General features: G+C 43.8%; 1 protein-coding gene across 3 annotated transcripts in view; it reads right to left on the reverse strand.

The window, feature by feature from the left end:
* The window catches only part of CNOT6 (CCR4-NOT transcription complex subunit 6), a 30169-nt gene extending 17781 nt beyond the window's left edge, over positions 1-12388 (reverse strand). The window contains exon 1 of one of the 3 annotated variants that reach the window (XM_074551901.1): positions 12203-12388. The gene's annotated coding sequence lies outside the window, so the exon portion shown is untranslated. Of the gene's footprint in view, positions 1-9965; positions 10345-12202 lie in introns of those variants that run through there. The other 2 variants (XM_074551900.1, XM_005483631.4) reach the window with 2 other exon arrangements.
* Positions 12389-13013: the final 625 nt, after the last annotated feature.

Genomic DNA, 13013 nt, shown 5'->3' on the forward strand with positions numbered 1-13013 from the left:
GAGCATCACTGGCACAGGCACATCCAGGACACTGTCACACCAGGCATTAGCACATCTTCATCTATCACCCACAACTCAAAACGTCTCAGGAACTGACCGGAAGGCTAATTTTGGATAGCATCTCACAGTACAGCAGAAAATACAAGCACAACACCTTCAATTGCATTTCAAAACTTCACAGCATTGAGCAGTTCAAGAAAATCAGTCTCTGTCTCCTTTCTCCACCTCCCCAAATCCAAATTTAGCACCTGCTAAGCTGCTACAGTAAAACATAAAAGCTGAGGTAAAGTAAACATCAGATTAAGTAATAGAGTTTTGTCAGACTAAAGTAATTTTTAGTAAGACCCATAAAATAGTGTTGAACATCCTTAGAAACATTGATAACTGCAGCTCTTAACAATCATCATGGTAATTTTCCAAAGAGCTTATACCACCTGTAATTTTCACTTACACCAATATAGATGGTGAAACACCATTAATGTTAGGTTCTTACTGCATACAGTAAATCAGTTTGTAAAGGAGAAAATCTTTATAACAAAGATATGACATGGATTCCTGGAAAATGCTCCAGACTACATAAATTTAATGAAAAGGGCATTTAAGTATGTTTGAATGCAAATGAAATAGTTTACTACCTTGTACCAGGTGATTAAAATTGTCATTTTAATAGCTGTAGAAACAGAAGAGCTTGAGTGCTGTACTCAGTGTGATTCCCACCGTGGGTCACTCAGTCCCCACACAGAATGAACACCCCTTTCCCCACAGAAACTGAGCCAAGCAAGGCCCATGAGCTCAGCAGGGCCCAGGTGGGACACAGGAATTCCAGCTCAAGCCTCCAGACACTGCCCTGAGCCCTTGTTTGTACAGAGGTGCTGAGAGACTGGCACTGGGACAGGGTGAGGGACAACAGGGACCAACAGCCCCTTCAGGGAAGGGTGACAGGGACCAGGAAGAGAAGGAAAAACCTGAGCTTTGTTATGTCAAGGGCTGACAAAGCTGGCTGCTGCAGCAGGTGGGGGATGGAGCTCTGGCTCAGGCTTCCCTCAGAACAGAGGACTGCAGACAAAGCCCAATGTTCCCAGGTGCTGCCTGTCCCTCCAGGTGACAGCCATGGCTGCAGGCAGGCCATGCACGGCCAGCCTGGGCACTGGGGCTGTGCTGGACAAGGACAGTGTCACCACCAGACCCTGGGGTGCCCTCCCAGCCACAGCACCAGGCCCATGGAGGGCACCACGTCAGCAGGAGCTGATGGTCTAGAAAGGATTTCCAGGAGGCCAAGGTGGTTTAGATACCCTGCTACTCACAGAAGAACGAAGGGAGTTCAGCTCATTGCCTGACAAGACATTTGGAATGATAAATGTCCTTGGCTATGGACATGTGCAAAGTGGAAGCTAGACTATGCTCCAGGTGACTGGGGAAACTACCAATAAATAATGTCTTCAAAATGGAGAGATGAGCCTGCTCTGAGTGACACGGCAGTAAAGGTGACAGCTATTTTTCCTGTTCTACCCTTCTGCCATTTTTATGAAATTGGAAGATGATGAGAAGATTTAAACAAAATAAGTAGGTGAGCAGACACTTTGAGATTAAGGTTTTGGGGGTTTTTTAAGCACCCCAATACTGCAGCAATTCTTCATTTCCTGAAATGCTTTCTACAATACCATGATAAATTACCTTGATTTCAAAACTAAACAAATTGGACAACTCCTGCGGACCAAGTACAATCTTTTATACCATTACTATGGATGTAGAAGTCAAGTTTGCCCCTAAAACATCATCTTTAAATTAGGGAAACTAGAATTCTAAAATTGTGTAGAAAATTATGAACAAGTAAGAGCAACACAGTGTTCAGATGTAATTTCAGCTGATCCAATCAACTATTCCAAAATAACTATTTCCATAGTTACTATGAACTATCTATAAAACCCATTTACAAATCTGGGAGTACCTTTAGAAATATTTCAATTCAATCCCAATGTTGAAGCATTACAACTGCTTCTGAAAGCTCCTAACACATATCAGTGACTTCTTTTGAATTCCCCTCCTTCCCCTTGCTTTTACTTGTCACTGACACTAAAGCAGATCTGGAGATAGCCAGGAGGGGAAAGTAAACAAAGCAGCACCACACCTGATCAAGTGCAGAATTACTCAAACTTTTGCTACTTTAATTAAAAACAGTACATAAATGATGCAAATCTAGACCTAATAAAGTAAGGAGTAACAAGACAATTGGACAATATTTTCCATTTGTTGATGCAGTGCAGTATTACTTGCCAAATAAATTACTTCTCAACTGCTGAAAAGTAGCAGGATAGAAAGCAATCTATTAAGTTGCTCAAAGATTTCATAAGAAAACAATAGCACATATGAGAGACTATTTTTTCCCCTTTCTCTCTCCAAACTCTAACTGGAAGCTCACCCCAGACCATTCTTTTGTAACCTTGTGCCTATAACCCTGAAGCTCTTTTCCATGCAATCCCAAGTTTCACTTAAAATGGGTTTCAATGACCTTCCCCACAAATATAAATGTTTCTTAAATTGACTGGTCTGTTTTGAATTCAAAGTTAATTTAGCATCTTCCCCACCCTCTACCACTTGCACTGTGGTTTTACAATGCATGAAGCAGAACTAAGCTGGTCCTGCTGCAGTTCCTCCTCCCCAGGACCCTGTATTTTCACTTCACTCTTGCATCAGCACTGACTTTTGTCTGATAACAAAGGAGCTGGTGAAGAGAATTAAACTGGCTAAGGGGGGAAAGAGGAAAAAATATATATTTGAGGGAGACTGCACTCCTGTGTTATTATTCCTGTATATGCATGTGTGGATCTGCAGCTGTTGAAATCAGGACAGCACCATAATGGCACTTCTGGCCACACTGACACAAAATCTCTTCTTCCATAGCAGGAAGCAAACCCTTGCTTCCAGCTACCCTCACCCAGTTAAACAGTAACACTGAACAAAGTCTGAAATCCTAACTGAAGGCAAAGTACATTGCATTTTAGATAACTTAAGGCTGTAGCAGGTCTAGCAATGTATAGGCTGATCAGATGTGTTAATCTGTATGGAAAGGGTTAATTTCTACTGTTGAGCTTTATTAGAATTAACAGGAATTTCTGCTTTCAACTCCAAACAGTGACCTTCTTCAAAGGGAATACAAGTACCTCTAAAAGATAACTACTCTACTTTGGAAAAAAATCTTTAAGATAATTTCATAGTGCTATATTTCAGTTTTACTATAAAACTGCAGATTTGCCCTTTCCTACTCAAAGACCCACCACCCCTTGTTTAAAAAGTGCTTTTCCAACATGAATCAAGCTTGCTGCTTTCCCTGTCCTCTCTGGTGGTGCTTTACTCAGCAAGTCATGAATTTCTATGGGAACTTAATTACATTTCAGCTTGAAGTACGGGCAAATAAGCAACAACACTGTCCCTGGCCAGGATGACAAGGTGCAACATCTGGCACGTCCTCACAGAAAAGCCACAGCAGCTTGAACAGGGTTTAGGATAAAGGTCAGTCCCTGCAGAATTTACACACTTGACTTGATGAGTTGAGTCAATGACTGAATTTATCCTCAGCCTGTTCCATGCCTGGGCAACAAACTCGAGAGTGATGTCAATACTGAAAACGGATGGAAAAAAATTAATGGGCAAGATACCATGATGGGGAAAGGAATCAAATACCCAATGCAACCCAGCTAAACCTCAAGTGCCCTGTGAAGTACATTTAATGTAACTCAGTTAAATCCTTATTTAAAATAATTTGACACCACCCCACCCATCTAAGACATAACAAGAGAACTGGATGGTTTTTTTGTATCCTGATACTGTTCCTACAAAGACTTCTAAACTTCATGTTATCTGATTTCTATAAATGTCTTATTCAAAACATACTAAATTGAAATTTTGTTTTTTTAAAAATAAATCTTAATATATGCCTCTGGTTTTGAATTTCCCAACTACTAGCAGGTACACACCATAATATGGAAGAATACTCACATTCTGCCAAGAAACATGACTTGCTACATAATGTGTACTATGTTGCAATATATTATACAATATATATTTATGTTACATACAGTTACTACATGTATTTTATACAGAATGTATTTTTCTACAATGTATTGTAACATGCAATATATCTGCAAAATATATTTTGCTACAATACACAAGCAGATAAACCAAAGTTCAGGAAAACAGGTGTGAGCCATCACTCAAGAGAAAAAAAAATCCAAAATAATTATATCTACCTCTGAATTGAGAAATCCACACTATAGTACACCAGAACTAAAGTCATAAATATTCTGAGGCTGAATAAACAGAAATTTAAGGACTGGCATATCTACTGAAATAAAACCTTACATTTAACTTTGTAGACAAGAACCAGATCCCTCTATTGAAATATATACAAAGAAAACACCAGTGTTGCAAGAAACCACATATTTATTTTTTCCCTACTAGTATGCTACTTCAAGGCAAATACCAACTCTGTTGTGTAAACACCTATTATTTGTGGACTAGTACAAACACTCTTGGCATTTTATTTGAAAAAAAGCTGTTCAAGTAATATTTTTTTTTTTACAGTAAGCATTTGGTATTGAAAAAATGAGGCTAGGAAAAATCTGATTGGGAAATCAGCTGAAGGTCAACACCTGGATTTTTCAGAACACATGCTCTAAGTTAAAAATTTCTTTTTGCCTAGCGTGGGGAGGGGATGGCACGCACCAGCTGTGGGCACAGGCAGAACTGCAGCAGCACCAGGACAACTCCTGAAACACTCCCCCCTCGCAAGAGACTCAACTGTAACATGTGGGAAGGTGTCAACATCCCTTGAACCCAATTTATAGCTCAATGTTGGAATAATCTAAATTAAAATTATTTAAAAAAAGCTGTTGAGTCAAGATGAAGTCAATTGATTCATTCCAAGTACTTTTTCACTCCCTAAGATCACATTTTAGTGGCTGTTAGCATAGTAAGATTTAATGGCTTCATCAGGGATGTAATGCTTCTCCATCCTATTTTGAGGACTTCTAAAACTGTAATTTTACACGACTGCCAATACAAACCCACGAGTTACCCTTCCTCTTTTTCAGACTTGAGATAATGCTGTGGGCTGTGAACATGCATGTGAACATGTGTAATAATAAATACAAGATACTGATTAACTCAATATCCATGAATTCATTTAAGTATCTGGAATATTATTAATCAGATGAGTTATCTGAATTTGCATATATAAGTTCTACTAGAGAAAACTCAGAAGCTGACAAATGCTTTAATATTCTTTTAAAAATCTATAAAGCTGTTAAAGTTCAGCAAACCCCTTAATCTAGCCAAAGCTGACTAAAATGAAACATAACCCTCCTGAAACCCAAGCAAAGCATCCTGGTTCAGATAAACTGGGCCATAAATGTCAAAGGATTTACTTGCTGTCTTCAAATCAGGAAGACTCCATTAGCCTGACTAGAACAGGCTTTAAATTTTGGTAAGTACAAAACTCAGTCATTTCATATTTTTAAGAAGAGCGTATTAAATTTTGACCTGCAGGTATTTCAAATTTAATTAAGGTTTCTTTGTCCTTCATAACAACTTGTTTATGGAGATGCAAACTGGCTGGCTCCAGCTGGCAGTGGCAGGCATAGGGAGGATGTCATTTTCCCAACTTCTACTTTTTCTACCCAAGCCCCGCCTATTACAATTTCCCACAGATAAGCAATGTGCAGCTCCATGTTTTAATGGTGTACATGTAATCCTCTAAAGCTTGCACAAGTGTGAAAAACTTGTTTACCATCATTTCACTAATGCAAAGAAGCAATTGCCACTTCCATGTTCAGCTGCTACAAAAACTAGTTTAGGTTCAGAAGAGAAATCTAAAATGGTCAGAGTAAAAAAGGCACAACTGAGGACAGAGGTCCCTGATGCCTCCATCTTCTAGACAGATCTCCAAGACAGACCTGTTGTATCAGAGCCATGATAAAAACACCTCAAATTCCCACCCCTTCCCCTGCACAACATATAATCACTAGAAACACGATATCCAAATGTTCTCAGTGTTGCAAACATGGTCCAGATGATTAGAATAGCTCTTAATGATCAGAAATTGTATCTAATTATGACTCTAGTAAAAGGCTGCTGTATACAAAACAAACACTAACACAAAACCAAATTGCAAAGCAAAGCCTGACCTTAACTGGTACCCCTGGAACCACATTGGCTGGTTAATGAGTACCACACAGCATTCAGCTTTTTGCACATTCTGTTAGTGTATTCTGAAAAGCCAATATATTAAAGAGATGTCAGCTTCACTAATTACTTTAAGAATTTAAATAAATTGCATACAGAACTGTGTACTGTACAAGTCAGATGGAACCTAAAAGACCAGCTTTAAAAAGGAAAAGCTGTGTTGTAAAACATTTAGCTTCAGGTTTTATAAAGACCAAGGCTTAAAAGCTTTCACCTACAAATGTCTCTAGAAAGCTGAGAATAGCCTTACACTCCAAAACAATAATTTAATAAAACTCCCACTCCACTGGTTGTATCCAATCATATTTGACAATTTAGTTATGATTCTTCACAATACACAGAGCACTGATTCTTGTTTAGGGGACCTAGTGCAAAATTTCTCATCTTGGTCCAACTCAGTAAGCTACTCTAAATACTGGCACATGCACCAACATGTTCCTTACCACATTTTCCTTTATGTGTCTGCAGAATGCTTACCACATTTCTGTTGTTCCATGGGGGAAAACCAGAAGTCACCACACAAAACACTATTTCTTAGTCTCAAAACAGAACTAAGGAGTAAGAGAGAACTCAGCTACTTTAAATAAGTTTGGACATGAGCTCATTTTCAGCATTCCTGCTGTGGAACTGAACTAGAGCTTGACAAGATATGTCAGTGTCTATATCCAAAAATCTCTGCCTTCCTAGAACACAATTTCAAGATACCTAAATGCTTGTTAGTATTAGTGTTGCTAAACTAACTGAAGGTCAGGATGTTACAGAAGTCATTGCACAGTTGATGCTCAACACATCTAGCCACATCCTGACAGCAAGCAAATAATTCACAGATTGGTTTTACTTCAAATTTAACCAACAAGCCTAGAAATGTTTTTCCACAACCACGTTCTTGTGCAAAAAGCCAACTCAAGACTTCTTTCCTGTCCCCATGTTCCACTGCACCACCTCTCTCAGTTGTGTTGATGCAGCTGTTTGTGAGACAATACTGAAAACCAACAGTGAGACTCAGCTAAGAAAGTGGGGCTTTGAGGCTGTGGGGGCTGGGGCTTTTTAAATAATGAAGTATCACTGCTCAGCCACATCCTTGGCTGGTTTTGAGCATTACTCTGGCAATGCTTGTACTGACATGGATGATGAGCAACCAAAGCAGCAGCTTTCCAAATTCCGCCCCTAGAGAGAAGTCCTGACCTACTAAATCAGAAGAAACCATGAGGTGATCTAGTCCCCTGTACAGAAAGCACCTCTGCCATGACTGGCCACTGCAAATCTCCAGAGGTGGATCTTTCATGCTCCTCATCAAAACAGGATTCCTTACTAGTTTTAATTATTCTTCACCCTTATTAGTTGTTCCTAAAAGCTCCCATTCCTGAAAGTACTCTGCAGATGAATTGTGATTCATGCTGCACTGAAATTCCCCTTGATCCACAAGACCTTTGCTTTGTCAAACAAAGCTCCTCTGCTGGTTGAACAACTGTTAAAACTTCTTTAAAACAATATTTTAAAGCATTAATGGTCAGAGTGTGGCATAAAATCCCCCAGTACATTTTACACTCAGCCATTATGAAGCCATTTCCTTGCTCTGACAGGTGATACACATCAGATGGCGCACGGCCAGCCCCGGTGGTGTTTTAGTTTAGTTTCAAACCCTCTGTCTTTGGAGGTGTTGGCTAAACGTGGCCTTTGTTGCAAAAATCACAAGGAAGATCTGTCTCAGGAGTAAGTTTCTTCCTGATCCCTGACTTTGCAAACTGATTTATGCAGAGAGATACTTTTGTGGAGAGGCATTTAAGTTAGATCAATGTGCAGAATCCACATCTCACCCATCAATACACTCCAAAATAGCTCAAGCAATAAAGCTGCATATAATTTGTAACATGCAGGATATGACATTACTGTATATTCCTGGTCTCCTAACCATGGCAAGATGCTGCACCTTCATGACAGGATCCATCACTCAAATTGCTTCAGCATGTTCTGGAAAACCCCAGTCTTCCAACTGCAACTGCTGCCTTGCTGAAGAAAGGGGGAAGCTCAAAGGATGCTTTGGAGATACTGGTATTATAAAATGGAACAAAAACTTTAGGAAGGTCTTCAGGTAGGGAGCCCCTTCACTTGCAGAATAAAGGCTGCATACCAGGAACATGAACTAAGGTGCACAAGAGAGCCATCCAAATATCCAGGCTGTGATCACAATGTCGAGCTGGCAGCCTCCACAGAACAACTAACAGCATTCCCAGTCTACAAAAATCTGAAGTCAAATCAATCTCTTCCTGCAGCTCTCCACTGTAGCATAAATTGGAATCCTAACAGCAAGTATTTTAGTTCTAAAATAAACAACTGTATATATTTACTGCTCCTAGTCCCTCCTTGATTTATACACTAGAAAAAAGGCCTCCAAGGCATTAACGAAAGGATTCATGTTGCAGTCTGACAAAAGGAAAAACTGAGTTGTTGCCAATCTTTTTTTTTTAAACAAGCACCATCTTGGAAGTGCAATTAGCAGCTAAAAGTACATGTTAAGCATTTAAACAGCTTTTTCTTTGGGACCTGCCTAAGCGTTTGTAAACTCTCAAAGATGTCAGCTGCAGAAATTGCTCCATGTAGAAACTGAGAGTGCAGGTCCCCAAGTTGATGCCAAGGCTCCCTTGTTGAGTGGACTTGTACAGCCCAATTTCAATGTAAGAACATAAATTATGTCACTTAACACAATGCTAATAATCTTGCAGGCTATTGTACAATAATCACACTTCTAAGTGTGAAGCACCAAGACTTTAGAAGGAACAAAACAGATGAAACCCTGCAGTGACTCAGCTTGAGCAATTTATGCACAAAGCTTTCAAAATTACACCATGGAGAAGGCTAAATTTAGACTGGAATCAGTAATGGCAGTGTTTTGACATGGGAAGTAGTGTAAAACCTCAATATATGGATTGAAAACCCCAGATACTTTGTATGCAACTGGGCACGGCTCAACCTCTGCCTCATGCAACTAGAACTAAAATCTGGTGGTTGGGTCTGTGGAGAATATTCTTGTGGCGTTTTAAGGCCACTGGCAGCTTTTTAAAGCCCAATGTGCACAACTGTAATTGTTCAATACTACACATACTTCCTGAAAATAGAAATAAGTGTCAATTCTTGTACATCCCTTCAATTCTGAAGACTGAAGGCATTCTCATTCCTAAAGATTTCTGTGTAGCAATTTTGCCTAATGTGGCCCTGTTTGAGAGTGGGGTGTAATGCTCTGACTGCACATACAAAAGTGTACAGCCAAAAGGACGTGACAAAAACAGATAATAATTTAAAATTCACCAGTCTGTTAGCAAACAGAACCAGGGCCTCTGCAACAGGGCCTGCACAAGTGGATGAAGAATTCTGGTTCACCACATGGACTCCTGGCACAGTGGTGAGCCAAACAGCATGGCACAGTGTGCTATGAGCACTAATATTTAAGTTTTTTGGCAACAGATTAACAGAACCATTTTTTTATACAGCCACACTTTCAAATATAGACTCTTTTGTTCATATGTTGGGAAAAAATTTTCAGTTTGCTCAGTCTTGGAATCATTTTGAAGACAGTGGTTTCCACCACAAACATTGCACTTGGTTATAAGAATGTCTTCCTAATATCTAGTACAGCCCTATCTTGAAAAGGTACCATGCTCATTCAATTTGTGACCCTTCAGAACATGTTTTCAAGTCTTTGTGTATAAAATGTCAAATGTATTTACCTGCCCCTGCAGTATTACAGTTTCATCTATCTTTATATTTCAATTCTTCCTCTAAAACTCAAGCACAGTAAACAGCCTGAACACGAGACTGTATTCAGAGTTCAACTTCAGAATGCAAACAGAAAAGAGATGCTTGGTAGGATCCTTTTTAAACATGGGCTGATCCAAACGGTTCAGGTGAAAAGTGAACAAAGAGTTAATCCAAATGCGAAGGGCTCCATTTCAGTAATAGCATGAATAAACCCCCACAGAAGGCTTCATTGCTAGCAGCAAACTCCACAGAGTCCAGATGAACCAGCAGGAAGAACAGAGGGCGGATAATCCTGTAAAATTACCCCAGTGGAAATGTTGATAAATTCCCAATTACGAGACCTGCTCTAGAATGAAAAGAAATGTGAGATACAATACAATTACCAGTCAACACTTGCACATCTTTGTATTTAAGCCAGACAAATACCACAGGTATTTCTTAATCCCTTGGATTTTGAATTAGTTACCCACTGTGCTGAAATCTAGATTATGAAAATAAGCCCCAGAAATCAAATGAAAAAACAGGCAATCTGCAACTCTAGTTACAAAGCAAATACCATCCATGAATTCCTATTTACAGTGATGCAATTTTCTATGCATTTGTGGAAATACAGATGGCTGTACTAAAAAACAAACAAACAAACAAAACAAAAAAAAACACAGAACAAAAAAGCCAACAAAACCTTTAGCTTACTGAATTTGTTTTGAATGTAGTTCTCACATTACACAAAGCAAAGCAGTAAAGAATCAGGTTAGAGAAGACCTCTAAGATCATCAAGTCCAACCTAGGACTACAACCTATAGGTTTCGTATGAATTTTTAATGTTTGTGGAAAAAATGCTGATAAAATACGTGTTCACCATAGATACCAAGACACAGACAGGTGCATTAGATATCTCCTTTTCTAAAGCCTTGTCTGATCCCAGGCTTATCGCTCTCCATAAAATTCTGGAGGAGGAAAGGCTGTCCTGTGAGCCCCAGCACGGACCGGGGGGTGCGGGATCTGCCCACCGCCCGCTCCCCCGCACGATGCGCTTCGGCGGGCAGCCCAGGCGCTCATTCCCCGTGCCGCAGCCGAGGCAGGGACCCCGCTCGGGCCCCGCCCGGTTACGGACCGACAGTGGGGCCGCCGCGATCGCAATCCCAGCCCCGCCGCCCCCCGCCCCAATTCCCTCTGTTTATCCCTGCATGCGCCTGTCCCGCGGCCGCGCGCGCCCGCCCCCCGCGCCTCCCCATTGGCCGCCGCCGCTGTCACTCACAGCCCCTGCGGCTCCGCATTGGCCGCCGCCGCTGCCACTCAGGGCTCCCGCCCGCCCCGCCGCTCCCTCCGCCGGAACGAGCGAGCGGCGCTCCGGCCCCGGCGCCAGCGCGGCCGCGGCTCCCGCTGCCGGCGGGGCGGGGAGGAACGGACGGAGGGCGGGCGGCTGCCGCGGCTCCTTCCGGAGCAGGCGAAGCGCTCCGCTGACAGGCAGCGCTGCCGCCCCTCGGTGCGCGCCCAGCCAGGCGGATCGGCCTCCGGGGAGGCAGCGGCGCGGGGCGCCGTGCGTGGAGGGTGGACGGGCAGTTCCCCCGATTGATGTCATTTCCCTCGGCCTTTTGTTAAAAATTATTTTAAACTCAATTGCACGGTGAGGGGGAAAAAAAAAAAGCCAACAAAAACAACAAAACCTACCAGCACCAATAATAATAACAACAACAACAAAAACAAAAAAACAACTTCAGGCTTCCAGATGCCATTATACTAATTTCTCTTAATTGCCTCTCGATGCAAACACAGCCGGGCTCCTGCGCGGCGCCGCCCGGCCCGGCTCCCTCCCAGCCTCCTTCCCTGCCTCCCGCTCGCCGGTGGGCGCTCGCGGGGCTCGGCCCAGCCGTGCGGAGCCCCCTCCCCGCCGCCCCCGCTTCCAAAGCCGCCGTTCCCCGCCGCCTCCCCGGCCGCGGAGCCTCCTCCGGGCGTCCTCGCAGCAGCGGCTGCCCAGGCCCAGCACACCCCCCCACCCCGGACCTCCCCCACGTCCAGAGGGGCCTCGGGCCCCCCTGACACCCCCAAACGTCGCGGCGCGGGGGCTTCTCCCCGCCGAGCCCGGGGGTCCCCCCTGGCCGTGCTAGCGCCGGTCCCCCCTCAGCGCGCTCCTCCCGCAGCGCTGCCCCCCCACCCCCCCGGGCAGAGCCCCCCGCTCCGGGCCGGGCGCCAGGGCCGCCCCTACCTGTGGCTGCAGCATCCCCGTCCCCCCGCCGCCCTCGCTCCGCCGCCTGCCTGGCTCTTTGTTTCCTGCCGCGGGCCGGACGGGAGAGCAGCTCCCCCCCGCCTCCTCCTCACACTCATTGAAAGCAAACAAGCATCATGGCGGCGCTGGCGGCGGCGGCGGCTGCGGGCGGGCCGGCCCCCCTCCTCCGCCTCCTCCTCCTCCTTCTTCCTCTCCTCCTCCTCCTCCTGCTCTCCGCTCCGCTCCGCTCTCCGCCCCACCTGCCCAGGCCGCCCGCGCTGCGCGCACGCTCCGCGGCCGCGGAGGGAGGCCGGGGAGGGGCGGCAGGGCCGGGGGGGATGCGAAGGGAGGAGTTGGGAGCGGGTTTGGGGGTACGGCTCAGGAAAAGTGGGTGAAAGTAACGGGGGGGCTGCGGAGGGAGGCTGGAGCCGTGCAAGTGGGGCATGGCAGGAATGGGGCTCCTAGTAGGAGCCCAAAGAAGGCGAATGGGAATAGTCACTTGTTTGGAAACGAACTTTTAAATTCTCCTGAAAAAGGCCAAGTGGGGAACTCAGCCTTGAAGTGGATGAGCTCAGAGACTATGTGGGTGATAGGCCAAACGCTTTTTAGGAAAGACAACATGTCTTCTATGTTTGTGTTTTTAATGGGAGACCAGTGCCTTGGATCTTTCCCTGCGACACACTCGGGAACAATGTTTACTGTGAAATGTCCCCCAGAATCGCCCGCAGCACCTTCTTGAAACTCACATTGTGGCTCACGTAATTTTCTCCGTGAACTGATTATTGGATGCAAACCAAGATATTTAGAAAAA

The sequence above is a fragment of the Zonotrichia albicollis genome, chromosome 15 (assembly GCF_047830755.1).
Source record: "Zonotrichia albicollis isolate bZonAlb1 chromosome 15, bZonAlb1.hap1, whole genome shotgun sequence".
NCBI lineage: Eukaryota > Metazoa > Chordata > Aves > Passeriformes > Passerellidae > Zonotrichia > Zonotrichia albicollis.